We start from the raw sequence: 26964 nt of genomic DNA, 5'->3' as shown, positions 1-26964 counted from the left end.
AAATCTACCTATATGAATAACCTTTTTCTACCTAACGTCTTATTATACTTCTTCCTTTAACCTGAATCTGATTTTCTAATTTTGTATTATTTTTATGATTTTATCACGCAAAATAAAATAAAGCACTTCATTTAAGTTTTTGCAGATGGATGGAAATTAATCAGTCAACCAACCAACAAATTAATAAAATAAATCTGTGAAAAACATATTTTGTCTAATAAAGTATAAAAGCAGAACACTGGTATTCCTTTTGAAACAGCTGATTAGCATACCTGAGACCTTTCATTTATTTTTATGGATTGAAGAATATACACTAAAATTTATTTGGTTGGGGTTCCATCATTTTAAATGGTTATGTCTAATATCACAGTATAAGCTTGTATTTCAGTGTATTATATGATAACTCTAATATATTTAAACAACAAGAATTTAATTCTGATAAAATTTGAAGAAGAGATTGAGTTAAAAGGCAGGATGAAATAAAATTTGTGAATTATCTTTACAAGGGAATTGTCGAAGGTTAAAAAAAATATTAGTTTTGATATTTTTTGATTCAGTAAATAAACATCTTTACTTTAATCTTTAATCATCTTGAATAGGTTTTTTAAATACCATAACAAGGGGCGCCTGGGTGGCTCAGTCGTTAAGCGTCTGCCTTCGGCTCAGGTCATGATCCCAGGGTCCTGGGATCGAGCCCCACATCCGGCTCCCTGCTTGGTGGGAAGCCTGCTTCTCCCTCTCCCACTCCCCCTGCTTGTGTTCCTGCTCTCACTATCTCTCTGTCTGTCAAATAAATAAATACCATAACGATATGTAAAGAGGCTGGAAAAGACTACTTCCTTTTGTAGGTTGGTGTTTAACCATTCATTCATTCATAAATGTTTAATTTGCATCAAATATGTGCCAAAAACTATTATAGGTGCTGGAAACTCAGCACCTAATTGGAGAAACTACCACCTGATTAGATTGTTTGGCAGTGCTCAGAGGTCATCTCCTTCATTAGGGGAATGATAGGGATAGTGATAGGGAATACATTGAGTGATGTGGCACCAATATTTTTGCAAACTTCACTGATGGCTGGGATAATCAGGAGAATCTTCATGGTACTGAGCCCCATTATATCATGAGGCTGATGGGATTCTAGAATGGCAGAGCATAGCTATGGCATTCAACTAATCAGAGACAACATGAAGTTAATTTTTTTAAAGATTTTATTTATTTGACAGAGAGAGAGAGAGCACAAGTAGGCAGAGCAGTAGGCGGAGGGAGAGGGAGAAGTAGGCTCTCTGCTGAGCAGGGAGCCTGACCCGGGACTCCATCCCAGGACCCTGGGATCGTGACCTGGGCCAAAGACAGATGCTTAGCCAACTGAGCCACCAAGGCACCCCATCATGAAGTTAATTAATGTATTATGCAGCCTTACTGAGGTTGGAATCAGAGTGCCTTAACCCAAAGAAATCTATGAGAATGAATAAAAACTCACTGTGTGCCTAGGACAAAATAGACATGCAGTTAACTGTTGCTTAATTTCCATATTTAAAAAAGGATTCAAAATTGGCCAGCAGAAGGGCTGACTACAATGGAAAAACTAAATTCTTTACTCAGTGAATTAATTTTCTATTTCTGCCATCACAAATCAACACTAATATAACCACTTACAATAACACCCAGTTATTATCTCACAGCTCTGTACGTCAGAATCCAGGTGGACTCAAATAGTTTCTCTGCTTGGGATCTCAGAAGATCAAAGTCAAGGTGTCAGCCAAGTTAGACTCCTATCTCAAAGACAGGAAAAAATCCACTTCCAAACTCATTCAGGTTGTTGGTTCTTCTTCTTCCTTGTGGTTATAGGTCTGTGGTTCTCATTTTCTTACTGGCTATCATCCAGGGGTTTCTTTATTCTAAAGGCTTCCAAATTCCTGTTCATGTGGACCCTTTTTATCTTAAATCTAGCAATAGCATGAGTTCTCTCACTTCCATTTTCTCTTCCTTTCCCTTCTGCCATGAGCCAGGGAAAGCTCTCTGAGTTTAAAGTCTCATGTGAGGGGCACCTGGGTGGCTTAGTCAGTTAAGCATCTGCCTTCAGGTCAGGTCATGTTCCCAGGTCCTGGGATTGAGCCCCACATCGGGCTCCCCGTTCTGCTGCTAGAGCCTCCTGAACCTCCACCCCTCTGGTGCTCTCTCTCTCACTCACTCTCTCTCAAATAAATAAAATCTTAAAAAAAAAAAAAAAAAAAAAAAATCTCCTGTGATTAGACCAAGCCCACCTAGGTAACTTCCCTATCTGGAGGTCATCTGTGCCACACAACATAAAATAATCCCAGAAGTCATGTGTCATCATATTCGCAAATTCTGACATTGGGGAGGAGACATTTAACAAATTTTATCTATCACATTCAGTTTCTAGATCTAACTTCATTCCCAGACCCAAAGACTGGATATAATTGAAGAAAGACTTCATACCATAACTACAAGTATACACAATGTTTTCCAGTTCTTCACCAAATGGACATGCAACCTCGTTACAGAACAGAGTGGACTCTGTTATCCTGCCCGGCTATCAGTCTCAGAATCAAACTCCTTATTTCCCCAGATGTCAAGAGCGTTAGATTTAATGGCTCACAGCTGAGGACCTCCCTGGAACTTGTTCTCAGTTGTTTTGGGAGCTCCATTTCCCAAAGCTATGTGCTTTCTCTGGGAGTAGCTGGTCAATGTGCTGTAGGCCAGTGGCCTATATTTGAATTAATTCTGAAGGTCCATCTCCACATACAGCTCTCTTAAGATCAGCTGAGGCTTCTGTTGCAACTGCATCTTAGTTTACCTTATTCATCTACTCAGTCCCATTTCTGTTCCCCTCACTTTGTTTTGTGTATATTCCTGAAAGTCCTAAACATATCCTGCATGCACATCCCTGCCTCAGACTCTTACTCCCAGGAAGTCGATTTCAAATGAAGTAAAAAGTGCACTAGGAAAGATAGTATTTAGACATTTTGAGGACTGTTAGATACAGGGTCTTGGCTATAACCTCAGTAATAGGTGATCCAGAATGCTGATTGATTTTAATACCACTGAGCAGGGTATAGTCCTTTCTATCTCTTTGAATGGTTCTCTGAACCCTGGCTGTGATCAGTGGCGGAGAGGTGAGACCGGTCATTTTTTTTTTTTTTTTTTTTTTTGTGAAACATCACTGACCTCTGTAATGGACTTCTATTAGGCTTTAGGAGCTTTGAGACTACTGGTTCATATAAGTTTTCTGTCCAATAAAATGTTTCCTTCTTTGTTTTTCTTATGAACCATTATTTGTCCAAACAATAAAAACAAAGTTACAACTACACATATTGATATTAAGAAATGTATTGATGTATTTCATTATACAGAGCCATGTGAACTGACATTTTCATCATAAAGATCACATTTTAAAAAAAAGTCTTACATCATGTATTAATTTCCTAACGCTGTGTAACATATTACTATAAACTCAGGAGCTTTAAACAATACCCATTTATCAGCTCATATTTCTGTAGGTCACAAGTCTTGGCAGGCTCAACTGGGTTCTCCACATAAGGCTTCAAAAGGGCAAAATCACATGGCACCCAAAATGGGCTCCTATCTGGGGACTCTTGGGAAGAGTCCACTTCTAAGCACATTCAAGTTGTTGGCCAAATTTAGTACCTTGAAGTATAGGACTAAGGCCCCCATTTCTTTGTTACTGTCAACTAGGGATTGCTCCTAATCATCTAGAAGATATCTGTATTCCTTGGCAAGTGGCCTCCTCAGTTTTCAAAGTCAAATATGTCATATCCATTTCTTCCTATGCTTCACATCTCTCTGACGTGCTTTTGTGTTACCAGTCAGGAAAATCTCTGCCTTTTAAAGGCTCACATGATGAGATTAGGCCCACCTAGACCATCTTCCTTTTGCCGTTTAGTGTAGAAGAGTCATGAAGTGATATCATACTATCTCTATCCACCTTTTTTTTTTTTTTTTTTTCCAACTAGGCTCCATGCCCAGCATGGAGCCCAGTGAGGGGCTTGAATTCAGGACACTAAGATTAAGACCTGAGCTGAAATCAAGAGTTGGCTGCTTAATGGACTGAGCCACCCAGGCGCCCCTTTCTATCCACATTTAAAGGGAAGCAGGTTATGCAGGGGTGAATGTTGGGGACCATTCTTAGAAACCTGCCTAGCACACATCCTATGTGTGAAAATGTGTATCTGACCACATGCCCTCAAACAGAGGAAAAAGTATAATACTTAGAGTTTTCTGCCAATTTTCATGTCAATAAAATACTACATATTATATCTGATTGCTCAAAATTGGGGGATGAATATAGTTAGTTAATGCCAACAATATCCTTCTTAAACATAACTTTCTGAAAATACATCACAGTGAACAAATGACTAGATACAGTTCAGTTTTCTTTTTCTTCTTTCTATGATGAAGGCTCCTAAAAGCCTTGAATTACATCCAAAAAGAAGAGAGGAGGAAGAAAATTTCACCTTTGGGTATTTTTCTTAATATCTATTATGTTAATGCTGTCTAGTATATAAAGAGTATGGGCAGGGTACTGCACGTTATTCTAATCTAGGAATTTAACGGTCTGATAAAAAAAATAAGGCAAGTTATGGTATAGACCAAGGATATCTTTTCTTTGATGCACCATTAGTTCTAATTGATTGACATTATATATATGGTTGTTTGTGTATGTATAAATATATATTTATAGATACACAACCATACTTTCTAGAAAAATTCCTGATGCTAACTGCCATCTATTACCAGTGAGCCTTAGACTGTTTACATTTGGTTGGCCTTCTACCGGGACACCAGTTTCTATAGAATGTTTGGCTTCTTCTCCTTTCCAGCAGACATGCTCTTGAAGTTCCTGCATGTTGGATCATATGTGAGTTTGAATAATGACTAAAAATCTTTCCTAAACAGTTCATATATGTCATATTTTATAAATCTTCAGTTCCGGAAAACTGCAAGAATTTTCTATCCTATGGAATATAATATTTTATTAGTTACTCTCTGACTACTGAAAAACAATTCTGGGGTTGTGAGATCAAGCTCCACGTGGGGTTCACTCTCCGCACGGAGTCTACTTAAGATTCTTTCTCTCTCTCTCTCCCTCTACCCCTCCCCCTGCTCGCACTCTCTCTCTCTCTCTTGCTCTCTCAAAACAAAACAAAGCAAAAACAAAAAACAAAGCTTCTACTGAAATAATATACCTCGATAATTTCAAGTTTCAAACCATATAGTCATTGACTACTCACAAATTCTGGACATCTGAGTTGTTTTTATTTTATCTTGTTCTGCAAACCTATTCATGTGGGAAAAAATTGACAGCAATAAGGTTCCAAAGCCACCTGTGTATGAATAACTGAAGAAAACCAGTTGTACAACAGATGGTCATAAGAAATCCTTCAACGACATGTTGAAGCACAATTTGAATCAATATTATAGAGTTGTCAATATCAGTGAAGCCCAGACTCGCATGCCCATGCAGCAAAGTGTGAAGGGAAGTCTTAGAACAAAGTAGTCTTAGGAGGAAAGGAGACAGAACTATAAACAACAAATTGTGCAAGTGGCAGCCAGTCATGAAGGCTGAGATGGCTTATACATATAATCAATGTTGTGGAAACTTCAGTTTATTCATTAGGTCATTTGACTCACTAGATCATGTTTTTAGATTGGGTACAATTTGGTGCCATAAAAGAAAATTTGTATTCTTCATTCACTGTTTAATAAAGGACAAATGTTAAAGTAATTGATAACTTGTTATCTCACTGAATTCTTTAAGTGCAGAGGAAATATTATGTTCTTATTGTTTTAATATTCAACATATGTATAAAGGTTGTTAAGTTATTGTGTGAATCAAAAGCTATATGAAACATTTCTGCAATTTATTCATTTATTCAACAGTATTTTCTAAACGACGATCATGTGCCAGATTATGGAGATAAAAACAGCAGATATGGTACTTGCTCTATTATTTTAATAAGGATAGCAGAAAAATAGGCAATTACTCTGATGTGTGATCAATTCTGTGTGAAAGAAAGTAAAGCACTGTAAAGGAAAAATACTGGGAATATGTACTGCAGTCTGTACAAAATCTGGGGCATTTTCCCAGAAAACTTCTCTCTCTCCCACCTTAGCTAGACATCTTCCAAATTAGATTTATTCCTATTTCTCCAACTGTAGTAGTAGCTTCCTTTAACAAAACAAAATTATTTCATGGAAACTGAGTATTAAATTCTTTTTATTGTATCATTTAAATATGCCTAATCATAAGCCTTGGAACAAAGTTTTTGGGGTTTTAGTTTTTATTCAACTTTAAATTAAAGAATAAAACAAAAATGGCTCTTTACCAAGGATCTGCCTTAGGAAAGGCAGCAAATAGATAATTGAGTCAGAAAGTCAGTGCACATTCAAGTATAAAGAAACATTTCAATACATTCCTATCTTAAATAAGATACAAGGAATATGAAAAAAATGACTAAAATACACAAAGCCAAAGAAAAGTAAGAGTATATTTAAAACTTTAAAATAAGTCTGCCCTTTTTGGTTTCTCAGAGATAATGAAGGATCTGCGTCTATTAAGCACAGATTATTACACAATAATAAGCTGTTGGAGATACTGGAATTTAAAACAATAATTGTTGAAATTAAAAATGAAAATAAAAATGGAAGTTCAGAAAATAAAATTAATTCAAGACTAAACAAAACTGAAGAGCTAACTGTTCTGGTGGAATGTTGAGCTACATGATTATGAGAGAACAGTGAAGATAGATGTGGCAGTGGATATGCACTCATATGTACTCACACCCACAAGTACAAACAGGGGTATGAAAGTTCTCAAGTAAAACCCCCAAATTCTTAACATGTCTAGGGATGAGGTGGAATAGGGCACCGTCTAGCCTTGTGTGCAATTTTTTTTTCATTGCTAAAGAAAATTCGTTCCTTATGTAACTTATGTAGTGTAAAGCCAATTTTAAAGGACATTAAATAGCGGACTTAGTTGGAAATAAAGGAGTGAAATGTAATATAAAAATAACTACATGGCATATATCTTAGTGACCAGTCCACTTAAATAACCATAGTTGGAAGTCAAATTTAAAAAGAAACATTGATATAGTTGGTTATTCCTATCTGTTGACCAAATAGAGAAAAGTGACAAGAGGAAGAGAGGAGGGAGAATAGGAGGAGGGGAAAAAGGGAGGAGGGAGGGAGAGGAAGAAGGAGAGAGGAAAGGAAAGAAAGAAAGATTTTCTACTTAAGCCTCTATAGCATGTTACTTTTAAAGCTTCCAAGCTTCCTCAGTATAGAGATTTCCCAAGGTGTCATTGTCTTAAAAGTCATTTCAGTAACAAAAAAATAAATGGAATGAACCAGTTTCTGAAACACTTAACTGCTACCAGTTACAATACAATTTTCTTCTCGGCAATGATGACAGAACTGCACATTAATTACAAATGTCTACAAACATCTTAACAAATGCACTTAGAATTTGTTTAAAATTTGAAAAACAGCATTTATCATATATCCTAAACTCAGTTTTAGAACATAAAAATTGCATGTGCTTTGGTCTCCTTTTGAGTGACTTGACACCATTTAAATGGGTGGATTATGTGGGAAGTGTTATATGATCACAGTGAATTACAATATAATATAACATTTAATAATATAAAACTTAAAACCTTTAATATTTAATAATCTATGTAGTAATACTTTACTATGTGATACAAAATAAATCCATATTTTGTTTTGTATTTTCTTTGAAGTCATAAAAAAACAGGAAGAAATGCTATGACATATTGATTGACTTATTCCTGCAAAAGAAATATTTTTTAGTATAAAATAGATTTTTTTTCCCAAATAAAACTAAGAAAATAAAGGGCTCCTGTATCCAGAAATTTATCTCATTCACTTAGAAAATAATCAAGATTCAAATTCAAGCACACATTTGATGAGCTTGGAATATTTTTGTATTTTCATCTTTCAGATTGGATAATCCTGATTTATTTTTAATAAATTAATTTACTTACATTTTAAGTATTGTGTAAATATTATACAAAAGTTATATTCTAAAAAATATAATTCTAAAAATAATTTAAGGTGTTTTTGATATAGAATTATAACTTTTCTGTATTTCCTTACTTTTTGAAATCTAATATTCTGTGTTTATATCATTTTTCCAATTGAAGATAATGGAGAAAAAGCAATGGAAGAAAAGAAATAGGATAGTAATATCATAAATGAGGCCGGAGGACTTCCAGGGTCAGTAAGAGATGTTGAGAACTAAAAAGGGTTTTCCTCCCAACCTTATAACAAGAACAAAGCTCAAAAATAGCAAATTAGTGATTTTTTTGAACTTATCAGAGTAGCAGGGCAAACCACTAACCTGAAGTGTGCAGAGAGACAGATGCCTGCTTTGAGAAACAGGACTCCAGATTTACCTAGGACAAAATTGTTGTGTGCTACTAAACAGGAAAGAAAATTCAGCTAATTAAAAAAAAAAAAAAAAAGTTAAAAGCCAAGGATAGGATGGAGTAGGAATGAGAAGCCCCTTCAGGTTGCAGACTGGGAGGAGGGTTGCACCTTACTACAGGTTCTTCTTCCGAGATCTTCATGATGCACTCGCAGGGAGGATCTGGGAGAAAACCTCTGAAGGTGTTACTGTGGTGCTGGCTGGAGAAGGCTGAGAGCGGCCAGTGCAGAGACTCCATTCAGACCTCCTTCCTCTGTATCTCTTAGAGAACAAAGCTTTCATCTACCAAACATTTTAAGAAGTAACACCTATTCTACAAAATGTCCTCTAGAAAATACAAGAGGAGGGAATAGTGCCCAACTCATTTTAGGTGGCCAGCATTACCCTGACATCCAAACCAAACAAAGGCTTTGGAAGGTATTAGAAGAAAACTACAAACCAAACTTTACAGTGGATAAGCCTGGCAGACACCACCTTGACATGGGGATCCAGATTCACAGGAACAGGACCTTAACGCTAGGTTGATGTCATGTAATCATTGGTATGATGCAGTAAGAATACTTCCTATGATTTTCTTCCCCCCCCCAAATCAATCAGCCTAGTAAAATTATGAGAAAAAGTAGAAAAATCCCCAAACCAGATTCATTCTATGAAATTATTGACTAATACTTTGCAAAAGTGTGAAGGTATTTTAAAAAAGCAAAAATTAAAAATCAGTCACAAATTTGAGAAGGCTCAGGCAAAAAGAATACTAAGTGCAACTTGGTATCCTAGGTTAATGATGGGATGGAAATTCATTAGCAGAAAATACATTAGCAAAAACTTGTAACAAACCTTTGAATTTTTTTAAAGATTTATTTTTTTATTTGAGAGAGAGAGAGAAAGCACGGGCGGCAGGGGCAGGGGGAGATGGAGAGAGAATCTCAAGCTGACTGCATGCTGAGCTCAGTATCTATTCCAGGGCTTGATCCAGAACCCTGAGATCATGACCTGAGTGAAACCAAGAGTCGAACACTCAACCGTCTACGCCACCCAGGTGTCCCCAAACATTTGAAATTTTAATAAAGTCTGTACTTCATTAGTATCATGCCATTGTTTATTTCTTAATTGTGATAAATATGCCATGGTTATGTAAAGTGTCAACATTAGGAGGAGTTTAGTGAAAGGTATGCAGGAATTATCTGTTCCATCTTTGTATCTCTAATCTAAATCTAAAATTATTTATAATAAAAAATAAAAATACCAAAAAAGAAAAAAAAAACATAAAATGAGTTTATACTTATATTTCCACATGCATCAAGATTTAAAATAAATAACTGTAAGGATCATATTGTAAATATTGTATCATATACTGAATTATGACTAAAAAAATAAATTATGACTAAAATTAAACTCTGACATACAGAAGTTTGTGTCAGTTCAGTACCCTGAGATAAACTTAGATGTTCAGAAAAGTTATGGTAGTGAATGCTTGTGCCCGAAAAAGAGAAAGGAAACCAGATTGCCCAAGGGATAACTTCAAAATGCCCTGCACATCTGAAAGCCATTAAACAAAAGATGAGAGGAAACAGGATGGCAGGTAGAGTTTAAGACCACTGGGCAGACCACTGGCTGCCATGATGAGGAGCTCAGAAATAGATATTCCCCAGTAAAGAAGACCTGCAATGGATAAAAATGAACAGCCTTGGTAACCTTGTTAGGTTCAGTCGTTGGCTGGGGCCTCTGTAGGAAATGCGTGATCTTACCTTCAAATACAGAGACAGATCTAAAGGTGCTGCAATTGGGGATTATCAGCTACCTGCTATCTTCTCAGCTGAATGCAAGATCTTTTATGAAGGTTAATCATGGTAGAACTAGGTGATGACAGCAATAATTATACAGCTTCATATGGATATTTATATAGAGACCTACAGATTATAAAAACAATTTAATTCCATTTCTCTTTAATTTGTGCTTCACATTTGATAATGTTTAATAATTTTCATCCAGATGCCTTTAAATGTATGAAAAAATACTTTAATGTATAAAAGATAATACACTATTATAAAATGTGAGCAAGTGGAATTGAAATCCTAGTTCATTGAAATAAGAAAAAGAATGTTAAATGGCTAATGTTAAAAAAAAGTTATATACAATATGGGAATTATTTTTAATTCACCATATACATTTAAATTGGTAATGTAACTATTTTGTGTAAAAATACCAAGTATATAATATGCTGAAAATTGTTTTATTCACAAGTATTTAATTTTATACTAACAACTATGATAATTAAAACAGATACAAAGTATCATTTTGTTCTTCAAAATACATTCAGGGATTGCAGAAGCAAAACAGACTGATGATTTCTGGCAAGTAGTTTAGTAGTTGTAAGTGGAAGAAAATACTGGTAATGAATCAAAATGTGGCATCTCTGGAAAAATTAGCTTATTCTATTCCATGAAAGTTTTGATATCTTGTCATTACTTACAAATATGTGTATTTGATTAAAGTATACAATTCCAACTAAGTAAATAGAAAACATGCATTAAAGTGAATTCTTTTACCTTTACTGATATGCCCACAGATTCTACACATTGTATTAAGACATTATCTATCTATCTATCTGTCCATCCATCCATCTTCATCAGAAGACTGCATGTGTTTTTTCCAATTTGAGAAATCTCTAGTTTTACATGCTGGACTGAATATTGAGGATTAAATTTTATTTTCTATCAAATCTGCACTAGTGTAAAGAAAATCACTTTATGAGATTATAAGGAGAGTTAGATTCTATTTTTTTCCTCAATTCCCTATAAGTTTACCTATATAATTTCATTTAATTGGAAAGATTAAGGTAGTATGGCCACATCTCAAATAACCCAGATTAATTTAGAGTAAGAACCAGTGCCAGATTAACCTGACATAAATTTAATGCCAATAGAGTACATATACAAGTTGCATATGGTCAATAAAATTTTTGCGAATGAATGAAAACTTATTTCTAATGGAAACTACTAGAACTAGTTTTAAATATTCCAGATTTTCAATTTCTAAATATTCTAAATTTCTATTTTTTTAATACCATACCATAAAAGGAATTAAACATATTTTGTCCTTCATACCATAAAAGGAATTTTCATACCACACCATAACATAAAAGGAATTAAATATATTTTGTCCTGAATTAACAAGTAATGAATGGTATGGAAGTTTTAAAATGTGTAAAATACAAAAACTAAGGAAAGAAAATTAGTTTAAAAGATGTTTGTTGCTAAACTGGAAACAGGTGATTGGCAACTTAAAAAAAACAACAACAACACAGAGCTGCCTGGGTGGCTCAATCAGTTAAGTGTCTGACTTGGGCTCAGGTCATGATCTCAGGGTCCTAGGATCAAGCCCCATGTTGGGAGTCTGCTTGTCCCTCTCCTTCTCTCTCTGTCCCTCCCCCTGCTTGTGTGTTCTCTTTCTCTTTCTCTCAAATAAATAAATAAATACATACATACATACATAAAATCTTCAAAAAAATCATAGGATTACTAGCTTTAAGTCAGTTTATAGGGGAAAAGGAAAATCATAACTTTGTATTGAGGGCCACATTACAGGTAGAATCAATTAATATATGCTTGAGATTTTTCTCTATTGGATTTTTGATGAAAACTTAAAAGTAATTTAGACTACAAAAATTTGCATTAATTATTTAACTGTTAAATTGACGTGCTCTTCTAAATTTAAAAATAAAAATTTTCTTGAAGAACAGAAATAAAGTACTCTAAATTAATGCTCTTAAATATAGCAGGCTGATGAGATTCACACAGCAGCAAGTAAAGCTATAAATGATAATAATGATAAAGAAGAGAAAGTATAATTGCATGTCTGAGGTTAACAAAATATGACAAACCATAAAAAATCTTGGCAGCACATAAAAAGAGAAAGAAGTCAAACAAGACTGTCTGATTAAAATAATGTTTATTTCCTGCCCGTATTTGGTACATCAACTATTTCTCAAACTTACTAAATATATCAAGTTTAGGACATAAAACTCCAAATTCTATCTGCACTGTGTATCATACAAATTTTGGATTGAGTTATATAAAAGGAGAATATAAAATTAAGAGGATTGATTTATATAGTGGCATATTGAATAAAGCCAATTAGCTAAAATGAGGAAATCTATTATTTCAAATAATCTGTGTATTGATAAAGATAAATATGCTGCTATTAGAAAATAACTGAATGTATTTGAATACATTAGCATTTCTCCTTGGAAACTCTAACATTCTTGTAAAAGTAGGTCATGATTTTATTTTGAATAAACAGAAAGCTAAGATTTTTGCCTCTGATATATTTCTGTATCATTTTATTTTAAGGGAAATGATATGACTGCATTATAGTCACTTAAGATCATTTAAAGCAATAGCATCTTCTGCATACAGAAATGCATATTTTATTTTATTTCTAAGTATCATTGACTACAGAGAAAACCACATTGCAGTTTACCTCACTAAATTTTGAAGTTGTTGATGATATAGTGCTGTATTATTAATTTTGTATTCTTCTTTTTAAAGATTTATTTATTTTAGAGAGAAAGTACGAGCAGTGGAAGGGTCAGAGGGAGAGGGAGAGAATCTCAATCAGACTCCCCACTGAGCGTGGGGACTGATGTGAGGCTCACTCACATCACCCTGAGATCATGACCTGAGCCAAAATTGAGTTGGACACTCAACTGACTGAGTCACTCAGGAGCCCCTATTTTTGTATTCTTAATTATTAGCCAAGAATGTGGCATATTGTAAAACTCAGTATTATCTAAGAATAGAATGGTAAATGTAGAGAAATACCTGGGAAATTTTTAGATTTTTCTCACTTAAAATATTTGTTATACTTTATAGGAAAAGTACAGGATTTGACAAAATAACCATTTACTTCAAACATGAAATGCATTATTCTCTTTTTTTGGGAATGATAGATATTAAATTTACAGAAAATTATAAATTAATATAGTCATTAGAGTTTCAGTCTTTATCCTTCATGTGTTGAAACCTATGGTTTGGAAGTTGAATGATAGAAAGGAAGAAACCCTCCTAATAGTTCTGAAATAGGTCAGAGTCCTCTTTGACTCCAGTGACCTTCTTTCAATCTGGAACTTCAAGAACAAAACACTTTTCAGACTGTCATGCATCAGTGTCAGACTGTCACTGTGGAGGATTAAAAAAAAAAAAGAAAAGTGTGAAGGTGTACTTAGGTGAAAATAAGCCCTACATTATTACTTCCATAGTCTTATTTGGTTCTTATTGAGCAAAGGCTAGAAAAGGCAGTGATAACTGACAGATGCGGATAGCTCTAGAAAGAGAACAAAGATGGTACAGAATGTAAATTATTTTTTCTAGGGCCATGGAAAAGCAGTAAATGTCACCACACACCAGAAGTATATGTGAGAGAGGTCAAAGTAATACATGCTGCTAGTGTGTGGAGCAAAGAACAATTTGGGTGAAGCCCCTCCCTGGAGTCAGCCAAGACAACACCACTGCTCTTCCTCCTGGTGTTATATAATTTTCCTTCTGCTCATGCAACTCCTGGGAAGGCAAAGGGATGAAAGGGATGACTGCCTTTTAAGGGAGATTAATTTTGAATTGACTGAGTTTAAATTCTGAAATAACTGATAAAGTACATAAAAGAGATTTTTTTTAAAGTGGGAGATTTATCTTAGTTTGAGATAGAAAGCTTAAACTGCCCCTCACTCCTCTTCACCAGATATGAATTGAATTATGTTCTTATGAGCTAGTAGAGATCAGTAAAGGACTAAAAAGGAAAATTATATGTCTAGAATTCTGAATCGTGGGATAAATGTTTTAAAACCTTTAATATGGTAGCTAACACTAACTGAGTCCATGTTCTGTGGCATTCATTACCTGAAAAAATCTTCCATATAACAACTCATTTAATCCTTATCAACTCTACAAAGATAAACCATTTTCCACCATTTTATCAATGAACCAAATAAGGTAAATCAAACACCCCACAGTTATATAGGTAGTATTCGATTGAAGATTTAAGGTACTAAATTAGGAACTGTTTTATTTATAATTTATTCATTCATTCATTCATCATTCATGCATTCATTCATTCATTTTTAAGTTAATTTAAATTCCAGTTAACATACAGTGTAATATTAGTTTCAGTTACAGAATTTAGTGATTCAACACTTACATACAATACCCAATGCTCATCACAAAGGTGCTCCCAGAATCCCCATCATCTCTTTAACCCATTCCCCCCCCCACCACCATTTTTCCAAAGACAAACAGATGGCCAGCAGACACACGAAAAGATGCTCAACATCATTCATCATCGGAGCAATGCAAATCAAAACTACAGTGAGACATCACCTCACACCGGTCAGAATGGCTAAAATTAACAACACAAGAAGCAACAGGTGTTGGCAAGGATGTGGAGAAAGGGGAACTCTCTTACACTGTTGGTGGGAATGCAAACTGGTGCAACCACTCTGGAAAACAGTATGGAGGTTTCTCAAAAAGTTAAAAATAGAGCTAACCCTATGATCCAGCATTTGAGCTACTAGGTATTTACCCAAAGGATACAAAAATACTAATTCAAAAGGATACATGCACCCTAATGTTCATAGCCACATTATCTGCAATAGCCAAATCAGGGAAACAGTCCAAATGTCCATCTACTGATGAATGGATAAAGAAAGTGGTGTATATATATATATATATATATATATATATATATACACACACATATACCCAATGTAATATTACTTAGTCATAAAAAAGAATGAAATCTTGCCATTTGAAATGATGTGGATGGAGCTAAAGAGTATTATGCTAAGTGAAATAAGTCAGAAAAAGACATGCTGTATGATTTCACTCATGTGGAATTTAAGAAATAAAACAAACATAAGGAGGAAAAAAAGAGGCAAACCAAGAAATAAACTCTTAACTATAGAGAACGAACTGATAGAACTGTGCTATTTAAATTGTATGGTAAAAGTAGAAGATTTTCAGTACTTATCTGCAATAAAACGCAAGTATATTTCCCAAATATTTGGGTATGTTTTTGTGGTATTTATCCAGGTTTTTACTCAGCATCATTTTTTCCTATAATAATTATTTTCTTTTTTAAAATATTTATTTATTTTAGAGAGAGAGAGAGAGCATGAGTGGGAGGGGCATAGGGAGAGGGAGAGAATCTCAAGCTAACTCCATGCTGAGCGCAGAGCCTGACACTGGGCTCAATCACATGACTCTGAGATCATGACCTGAGAAGAACCTAGAGTCGGATGCTTAACTGACTGCAACACCCAGGTGCACCTCCTATTCTAATAAATAAAAATGCACCAAAAATGATGTAAGAGTTTTATCCAGTATGTGGTTGCCAAATAAATTACAGAACTTCTTGTTACATGTGTTAAACAATGATTTTTTTGCATAAGTATGTTCCCAAAATTGCATATTCCATACTGATATTTAAAATTCATTAATTGCTTATCTGAAATTCAAATTAAGTGAGTGTCATATATTATTTGCTAAATCTGGCACCCCTATTCCAATTGAATCTTGGACAAACAGACTTAAATATTTTATTTATGTAGATGATAATGATATTTAACATTTTGGAGTGTTATTGTTGCCAGGCACTGTGTTAAGTGCTTTTGCATGTTTGAGCTTGTTTCTTCATCACAACATTGATTACCACATTGATCTCCAATTTTCCTAGTGAGAAACTGATGCTCATAGAAGTCAAGTTAATTCTCTAGATTATGCAAGCAGTAAAAGTGTACCAAGTAAATTGATAGGTGTGAATGCAAACTTAAGACTGGGCTGTAGATATTCAAATCTCATATTAATGGCCACATACTTCTGTAGCCTTATAATGCCCTCTATTCACACCTAATCGTAGACACAAGTGTGAATCAAGCTGAGTGTGTAGAATTGCCCTACTTTTTCTTCATATCATCTTCAATTTCTTTCATCAGTGTTTTGTAGTTTTCAGAGTACAGGTGTTTCACCTCTTTGGTTAAGTTTATTCCGGGGGGGCGCCTGGGTGGCTCAATCGGTTAAGAGTTTGACTTTTGATTTCGGCTCGGGTCATGATCTCAGGTTTATTTCTAGATATCTTATTGTTTTTGGTGCAGTTGTAAATGGGACTGATTCTTTAATTTCTCTTTCTGCTGCTTCATTATTGGTGTATGGACAGATTTAGTACAGAAATGGACAGATTTCAGTACATTGATTTTCTATCCTGTGACTTTACTGAATTTGTTTATTAGTTCTAGAGTTTTTGTTGGTCTTTCAGGTTTTCTATATATAGTATCATGTTGTCTGCAAATAGTGGAAGTTTTACTTCTTCCTTTCCGATTTGGATGCCTTTTATTTCTTTTTGTTGTCTGATTGTTGTGGCTAAGACTTCCAGTACTATGTTAAAAAAAGTAGGTGAGAGTGGACATTCCTCTCTTGTTCTTGACCATAAAGGAAAAGCTCTCAGTTTTTCCCATTGAGTATGATGTCAGCTGTGGGTTTTTCATATATGGCCTTTATTATGTTGAGCTATGTTCCCTCTAAACCTAGTTTGTTCAGAGTTTTTATCATGAGTAGATGTTATACTTTTTCAAATGATTTTTCTGCATCTACTGAAATGATCATATGGTTCTTATCCTTTCTTTTATTAATGTGACATATCATTAGATTGATTTGCAAATATTGAACCACACATGCAACCCAGGAATAAATCCCACTTGATCATGGTGAATGATTTTTTTTAATGTATTTTTGAAATGGAAAGACATTCTATGCTCATGGGTGGAAGAAAAATATTGTTATAATGTCTATACTACCCAAAGAAATCTACACATTTAATGCAATCCCTATCAAAATACCAATAGCATTTTTCACAGAGCTAGAATAAACAATCCTAAAATTTGTATGGAACCACGCAAGATCCCGAATAGCCAAAGCGACCTTGAAGAAGAAAAGCAAAATTGGCGGCATCACAATTCCAGACTTTAAGATATACTACAGAGCTATGGGAATCAAAACAGTACGTACTGGCACAAAAATAGACACATAGATCAATAGAAGAGAATGGAAAACCCAGAAAGGAACCTACAACTCTATGGTTAATTCATCTTTGACAAAGCAGGAAATAATATCCAATGGGAAAAGAATGTCTCTTTGACAAATAGTGTTGGGAAAAGTGGACAGCTACATGCAAAAGAATGAAACTGGACCACTTTCTTACACCATACACAAAAATAAATTCAAAATGGATGAAAGACCTAAATGTGAGACCTGAAACCATAAAAATCCTAAAAGAGGACACAGGCAGTAACTTCTTTTACATCAGCAGTAGCAACTTCCTTCTAGGTATGGCTCCTGAGGCAAGGGAAACAAAAGCAAAAATGAACTATTGGAATTATATCAAAATAAAAAGCTTCAGCACAGGGAAGGTAACAATCAACAAAACTAAAAGACAACCTACAGAATGGGAGAGGTATTTGCAAATGACATACCTGATAAAGGGATAGTATCCAAAATCAGTAAAGAACTTATCAAACTCAACACCCAAAAAATAAATAATCCAATTAAAAAATGGACAGAAGACATGAATAGACATTTTTCCAAAGAAGACATATAGATGACCAATAGACACATGAAAAAATGTTCAAGGCCACTGGTCATCAGGGAAATTCAAATCAAAATATAATGAGATATCACCTCACACATGTCAGAATGGCTAAAATTAACAACACAAAAAACAACAGGTGTTTGTAAGGATGTGGAGAAAGAGGAACCCTCTTACACTGTTGGTGGGAGTGCAAACTGGTGCACCACTCTGGAAAACAATATGGAGGTTTCTCAAACAGTTAAAAATAGAACTACCCTATTATCCAGAATTTGAGCTACTAGGTATTTACCCAAGGGACATAAAAATACTAATTCAGAGGGATACATGCACCCCAATTGTTAATAGCAACATTATCTACAATAGCCAAATTATGAAAACAGCCCAAGTGTCTATTGACTGATGAATGGATAAAGAATAAGTGCGATATGTATATATATATATATATATATATATATATATATATATGTATGTATATGATGTAGTGTTAGTCATAAAAGGAATGAAATCATGCCATTTGCAATGATGTGAATGGATATAGAGAGTATATGCTAAGGGAAATAAGTCAATCAGAGAAAGATAAATACCTATGATTTCAGTCACATGTGTAATTTAAGAAACAAAACAAATAAGCAATGAGAAAAAAGAAAGAGGCAAACCAAGAAACAGACTCTTAACTATAGAGAACAAACTGATGGTTACCATAGGGGAAGTGTGTGTGGGAGGATGGGTTAAATAGGTGATCAGGATTAACAAGTGCACTTTTTGTGATGAGCACCAGGTGTTGTATGGAAGTGTTGGATCACTACACTGTACACCTGAAACTAATACTACACTGTATGTTAACTAACTGGAATTTAAACAAAAAATAAAAAAATGATTGCTCTACTAACCCATAGACTTGCCGATGATAATAACTAACTGATACTGCTGTAAGAAGAGATAATTGGGAGCTGGCCTGTTGCTAATAGTCAGACCTTGTTTTTGAGGAGCTTTCTTGACACCATAGATAAGCAATCATGTTCACCTGTTGAATAAAAAGTTTCATAGGTCACCAACATCAGATCAGGTCACTCCTTGACTGTGATGAAGTAAAGCTCAAACAAGATGACTTCATTATCTTTTCTGAAAAGTGACAAAAATAAGGTCACTGCATAAATGACAAGGATTAATCCTCCCAACTGATGTGACATCTCTTTCTTTACCAAATGTTTGTTTAGCTTCATTCCATTTTTTTCTGTCTTCTACATAATATCAATGAAGAAACAGAACCATAAGGTTGCCTCCTACTACCTAACAACATCAAACAGGAACAAGATCTTAGAAAGCACTCATTTCAGTGTGAATCCTCTTCTTGAATCCTCATGAAAAATCATCTATTATTGAGACACCCTGTTCAATGTTATGCTATCTCACAAGTTACAATAAGCCAATGAACCAAACTCCGTACAACTACAGGTATATTCCTAATGACCTTAGAAAGATGAGCATCAACACTTGTCATGGTCTGCTTTTTTTCATTTTAGATTTATTGACAAATATGTACTAATATCTTGGTTTGGCTTGAATTTGTATTTTTCCTTGTGACTAGTGAAGGTGCGAATCTGTTCATATATTTATTGGCCATTTTAATATCCTTTTCATTTCTTGAATAATTTTACTTTGGTTATTAAATTGTATGCTATTTATATACATCCAAATTGATTTATTAATATTTATTTTAGAATATTGCATCTAGGTATAGGAGACAATTGGACATCAATTTCTACTATCCTTGATACACTGTTTTTTAGTCCTAACTGGTGGGTCATATGCTTATCCAATTAGGCGTTAGTTCTGAAGGGTGAGAGGCAGTACAGCAAGATTAGAAACACTGAGGCAGACATATGTTCTCATACAACATATTAAGGTCACCTGTATTTTTTGTATTCTAGCCTTGTTTCTGGGTATACCACTGACAATTCTGCTTGCAACCACTGTTCAACATCGGCCTCCAGCATATCATCATTGCCTTTCTCTTTTGCAGGTCAGTTAACACCAAGTTCATGATGGCAAACTCAGGTTCCATGGTCAAATTATATCTCATGTTAAATTATTCAATATTTATAGGAACCAAGTCCCATGTAAATCACTATTTCTCAAAAGAACAGTGACCTGCTGAGTAAAGGTTTACATCAAAAGTGAAGAGACTGTTTCTATGATTTTGTTCTCAAGGTAAGCTAGTTTCCTTTTATTATTTCAACCTGCCACAAACACTTTAGGTGTATTTAATTAAGTGATCCATAGGATTCAAACACAGAATAGCTTACTCTGTCACCAGTTAAAGTTAAGATCTTTCTCTTGCTTTAGAAAACACTAGATTGTGGTAGCTTTTTGATATGGTCTCTGTGGACATTAACATGAGATACAAACTATTTGGTTTTAAGCATTGACTTCAAAATTCAAAATTACCTTAAAGCCACTGTCCCATAATAACTGATTTCATTGTAGTAAATTAGTGAAATCCAACTTTTCCCAAACAAGAGGATTTTCTGATTATAAAGATAAAATTGATGCTTTGTACTACTTAATCTATTATACAAATTCCTGTTCTGTAAAATAAGGATACTATTTTATCATAGTATTATCAAAGTCATAGTTATTATGAGCATTAAGTGTATAGAAGAACATGTGACACCTGCTAATGGGCTTTGTAAGTGAATCTTCATAATGATAAGGTGCATATCTAATTTTTAGACCTATAGACTTTATGATCAATTAGACCATCTTAGCATGGAATCTGTAGAATTCAGAACCTGTAGTAAAGCTTATTTGTAGACACTTTATTGCAAATAATGATACCATCAAAGAAAGAAGGAGAAAAAAATAAATAAATAGTGGTATGTCACCATGCTGGCTACAGCTTCTCAGTAAAACAAAGCCAGTTGCTTAGGCATTCAATAAATCTTCTGTTCGTATAGAACCACTGTGCCTTTGAACAATCTGATGGCAAGAGATGGAAAGGAAGAGAAAGAAATGTATTCCCTTGCATCTTTTGCCTTTTATTGTTATTGTTGTTGTCATTTAATTTTTCTCTCTTTGGTCAATGTATGAACATTGCTATGATGTGTTAACTACTTTATACTTCTAGGTTAGCTTCACTGGGCTTTTCGATCATTCCCTTGGGTAGCCGTATTGCTCACCTGAGATGTGACATGTCTTCTGATCCTACAATTAGTAGGTCCTTGGGCCTAGCTGGAGGGAGTACCATGACTTCTGAATCTCTCACTAAGTTTTGCAAGGTAGAACAAAAGGCCCTCCTTCACCTTGGGATATTCTGAGAGAGCTGGTGAGGATCAATAATTCAGTCATGAAGGCAGGAGGGATGATTTTCTTGAACCAAATGGGGAGACTGGAAAGGCCAAATTATTCAGGGGAGAATCATGACTCGGATACAGTATATCCCTGTTAACATTCAAATCAATTCACCTTCTCTTCTAGATTTTGAGCGTCTTCTAATAATACGAGAATAACGTGCATGCACATATTCCATGATTGAATAAGTGAAAACCCAATCTTTGAAGGAGGTGGCCAATTACAATATCTTAAAAAGAGTTAAAGTGAGATAGCAACCCAAGCTATGGCCAGTTGCTGAAGTAATCCTAAACCTGTAATTGATATTCATCAGTTTCTCTACTTGACCATGAATTTAGAGTTTCCTTACACTTAGGTGGCATTTCAGATAGTTTTGTTTGCTTGCCTTTGGGCACCGAGCCTTTGAAGCTATACTGTTCTCTGGCAATGAATGCTGTAATTCATTATTCATAATTATAACTTAACATAAAAGCACCAAGACACACACCCCTGAATCCCCTCAGCTTCATATTCCCTCTCGCCCTATCCATTATTTAGTAGTTTTTTCCAACTTTTCATGAAAATCAGAGTCAGTTTTGTGCCAGCACATTGAATAACCAGTGGCATGAGGAATCCAAAGGTGCCATGTTAGCATAACAGCTTCACTTCCACATCAGAAAGTCCTGACTTTTTCCATGGACAGAAATGCCCCACATTTCTCAAAAGACCAATAAATAGAACCTGCCAAGGTCTTAGGTTTCTAGGATGGGAAGCAAATTTTCATTAATAGGCCTCTGGGCATTTCGGTGAAAGGAACAAAAATTTTTTCAACCCCTTGATTTCTGGACCCCTTATACTATGGCATTTGAGACTCAACACTGTATTTCGACTGATAGTTCAGGACATATGTTGCAGTTTTTAGGGCAGCAGCTGAATCTTTCAAGGTATTTTCTCCTTATTTTTTATTTTTATTTTTTAAAGATTTTATTTATTTATTTGACAGAGAGAGAGACAGCGAGAAAGGGAACACAAGCAGGGGCAGAGGGAGAGGGAGAAGCAGGCTTCCTGCTGAGCAGGGAGCCCGATGCAGGGCTAGATCCCAGGACCCTGGGATCATGACCTGAGCCGAAGGCAGACGCTTAACGACTAAGCCACCCAGGCGCCCCAGGGTATTTTCTCTTTAATGAGCCATTATTCAGGCCTATGTTTTATGGCCAGATGCTTTTCAGTAATGTGACGTATGGTAAGATCAGTGAACTACATAACTGATCCCACTGTTGCTCATCCTAAAATGGGTCTCTTGATCTGAATAAGGCATTCTGTAAGCTCTCAGATTATATTGCTCAGGAAGGCTTTCTGAGTTATTTTCCTGTACAATAATGTCAAACTTAGGATTTATAAATAGCACTGCTGATAGGTTCGCCATTGAGTAGTGACACAGTTAAGTAATCCTGGGTAAAATGGAGCTCATGTTAAGACAATATGTTGCCACCACCCCTGCTGTTACAGCCAATCTCTTCATTTGCCTATTTGCAAACATTAGGGATAAAGAAGAGAGAGGCTGGCTGACTTCACTAGGTCAGTCATGATGTTTACCTGATAGCATTCCCTACATGATGGTCTCTGTGGACATTAACATGAGATACAAAGATCCCAAGCTTTTATCTATTCTTACTGATTCATTTACATCTTTTCCCAAGTTTCTTTTTTCTAATATTCCAGGGCCATATTATCCACATCCTATGCTCTCCAGGTCATTATTTTCCCCTCTAGTGAGATTTCAATATTAAACATGCATTGGGCCACTTCTCCCTACAATTTGAACAGGACAGTGAAATGTATTGCTTACAGCTCTGCCCACTGAGAAAAATTTTCTTTACCACAGTTCTTCAGAGTTTATCCTGAATGGAATGGAATGCAACTGCAATCCACTTTGGGCTACCATTACTATATTTGATGTTTTGTATGTGAACTAGGCCCATGTCTTTTCCTCCCCCTCAGTGGGTTAAAGGAAATATTCCACAAAGCAGTAGATGAGAATTGAAGGACAGATCTTGGTACAAAAGTAATGAGTAAGCTGGGAATCTGAGCCTCATTTTTCTACATCTACGTAAGGCCAGTCTCAAATGTACCACTTCCATGGTATGGTGGATTTCCACCATGCATGCCTAAAATTATGAATCAGTGGTTCAATAATAGTGCCACAATGTGAAGCTGTAGTTACTTAATCAATACATGTCCCATGATCAAACACACAATCTCTACCAAGTCCCAATGTCATAGGAACTGTTTATAAAAAGGACATTTGTTTTTTTTGCCACAGAAGGCATGGTCTTGCTGTGGCACTAAGAGCCTGAGAGGCTAGCCTCCTAATAGTTTAACACAAAATCCACACAGTGTGAATATCAGCAAAATACATCTATGTCACCTTAGTTCTTTTGGATGCCTGGTCCTAAAGTAAGCAGCATGTTCTGCAGCCTGTTCTTACTACAGAGAACTCTTTTGCTCTAGATCACATTCTGAACTCCCAGAATTTCTATTCACATATTTAATAGGTCAGGATAATAGACTCATGTATGGTATATACGTCTCTAAAATCCAAAGAGATATATTAAGTATCTATTTCACAGTAGTAGAAGTCAGTTTCTTGAGAGTAGAAGGAGCTTTATATTAAAGAGGATGTCCAAAATTATCCAAAATTCTATACCTACGGAAATTTCATTGATTTGCAATCATTTAAAACTTTTTAGAGATCATCTTGACTTGACATTCTTTTTTTTTTTTTTTTTTTAAGATTTTATTTATTTATTTGACACAGAGAGAGAGAGAGGAATCACAAGCAGGCAGAGTGGCAGGGAGCGACAGAGGGAGAAGCAGGCTTCCCGCAGAGCAGGGAGCCCGATGTGGGACTCGATCCCAGGACTCTGGGATCGTGACCTGAGCCGAAGGCAGACGCTTAACGACTGAGCCACCCAGGCGCCCCTTGACTTGACATTCTAATAAGCATGTTGTTTACTAGAGAATTTAGGGTTCTTGCCACTTGCTGTTCATCTGATCAAAAATAGCATAATGTCATTAACACAAAGTATCAGTATGATCAAGAACCCTACATAATATAGAATGTATCATGTCCAAGAACAGAAGAGCAAACAGAGCCCTGCAGCCAGTCAGGGCACTGAAAATGCACTAGTACTGAATTCCCTATAATATTACATTATAATATTATACAATATAATATAATATAATATTACATATATATATATATATATATATATATATATATATATATATATATATTTTTTTTTTTTTTTTTTTTTTTTTTGAGAGAGAGAGAGAGAAAGAGCACACGGGCAAGCCAGATGAGAGGGACAGAAGGAGAGGGAAAGAGACAATCTTAAGCAGGCTCCACGCTCATGACCCTGAGATCATGACCTGAGCTGAAATCAAGAGTTGGAGGCTTAACTGACTGAGCCACCCAGGTGCCCCCAATTTTTTTTATCCTTCTTGTTAAAAGGGATTAAGAAAAAGGCATACAGCAAACTCAAAGCTACATACAAGATGTCAGAATCTGTACTGATCCGCTCCATATAAAATATAACATCTGCTACAACTGCTTTCCATAGAGGGTCAGATAGTGAATTAAAGGGAGCAATGATGGGGTACCTGGGTGGCTCAGTTGGTTATGTCTGCCTTCATCTCAGGTCATGATCCCGTGGTCCTGGGATTGAGCCCGTATCAGGCTCCCTGCTCAGTGGAGAGTCTGCTTCTCCCTCTCCCTCTGCCCCTCCTCATGCTCTCTCTCTCTCAAATGATGGATACAAGTCTCTCTGTATCTTTAATATCCTTTTATGTTTTCTCTGTAAATATTTCTAGAATGTGGTTTTGCTTTGGATAAAATATCTTGACCAGAGGATTAGTAGTTTTAGGGGTTTTCTTCCAGGGCTTCCTAGCACAAAGGTCCAATGTGAGAACCAGTGTGAGGCTTCTCTCAATTGTGACGTATATCTATTTCAGGTAGACACTCAAGTACTGGAAAATACATTGTGCAAGAACACATTAGACATGCTATGTGATAAACTTAGTCCAAACCATTTATTACTTGATGTTCATATATCAGTCAATCCAGAAGATTATTTTAGCATTTCATGTAACTTAGTTTCCATGTCAGCTCAAATATTATACCTGAAAAAAAAAAAAAAAAAGTTCTAGTGATTGTCCTTTTTCTGGTACACGGTTGTACTGGCAAATTACAAAAGCCCCTTTTGGAGAAGAATTGGAGGCATGTATAGTGGCACTGACCTTCCCCCCATTTCAAGCAATGAAAAATGACTTGGGTTTGGAAGCCTTGTGAAGCAGTATTATTCACTACCATGATGGCTTGGATCAGCCTTCTGCTCACCAGCTTTTCTGACCTGCCATCCTACCCCTTAGAATACTTTTTCTATTAGATACCTTCAGAATAAAGCATGTTGATTGACACTCCTGCCTTGATAGTCATTATGGAAATATTCATCTTCCATTGATATTTATGTGCTGGGGCCTGGACTGTGACATTCTAGAATCCCATCACTCTCATTGATATTTGGGACACCAGTTCCATACAACATCTCTTAGTGTTATTTGAAACTTATAGCACATAATTAGCATCTAACTTCTCAAAGCTAATGTATTATACCACACTTTACAACGCATTCCTTATTGTCTTAAGGAAGTGAATATCTTTTTGGTTCTCCCAGGAAACATAAAGTGGTAAGAACCTGTTATGGGATGAACTGCGTCTCCCTAAAATTCATATATTAGTCTTCATATCTAGTACCTCAGAATATGACTTTATTTAAAGGGTCTTTAAAGAGGTAAGTAAGTGAAATGAAGTGATTAGAGTGGATCCCATCCCATATGACTGGTTTCATCATAAAAAGAAGGTATTTAGATACAGTTACAGAGGAAAGACCATGTGAAACTACAGGAAGAAGTTGGCCATGCACAAATCAAGGAAAGAGGCCTCAGAAGAATTCAACTTTGCCAACATCTTGATCTCAGACTTCCAGCCTCCAGAACAGTGAGGTAATAAATTTCTGTTGTTTAGCCACCCAGTCTGTAGTTCTTTGTTATGGTTTCTCTTAAAAACTAATATAGCAGTCATATTTTAGTTAGAAATCTATTTTAAGAGATCCATGTATACCACATCTATATACATTTGAGCAACAATATCTCTTCACTGAATTATCCAAATCCAAACTCAGTATTTCCACATGGAGTTCTACATTTTCTTAAATTTAACACATGAAAAACCAAACTTCTTATATTTTGTGAAAATAACATCATTTTAGTCTCCCACTCAAAACTGTTGACAAATCAACCCCTTCTAATTGTTCTTGCAAAAAGTTGTCAAACTTGACACTTTGATAGGAGTAAACTGATTTAGGGGGAGTAAAACAGAAGATGAAGTCACTGAAATAGGAAATAGCATGGAACCAAATTTATTGTGTAGTTTGTAAGTTCACTGTAATGAT

Source organism: Halichoerus grypus, chromosome 4 (genome assembly GCF_964656455.1).
Source record: "Halichoerus grypus chromosome 4, mHalGry1.hap1.1, whole genome shotgun sequence".
Classification (NCBI taxonomy): Eukaryota; Metazoa; Chordata; class Mammalia; order Carnivora; family Phocidae; genus Halichoerus; species Halichoerus grypus.
The sequence above is the reverse complement of the archived record's forward strand: the minus strand, read 5'-3'. Positions refer to the sequence as shown.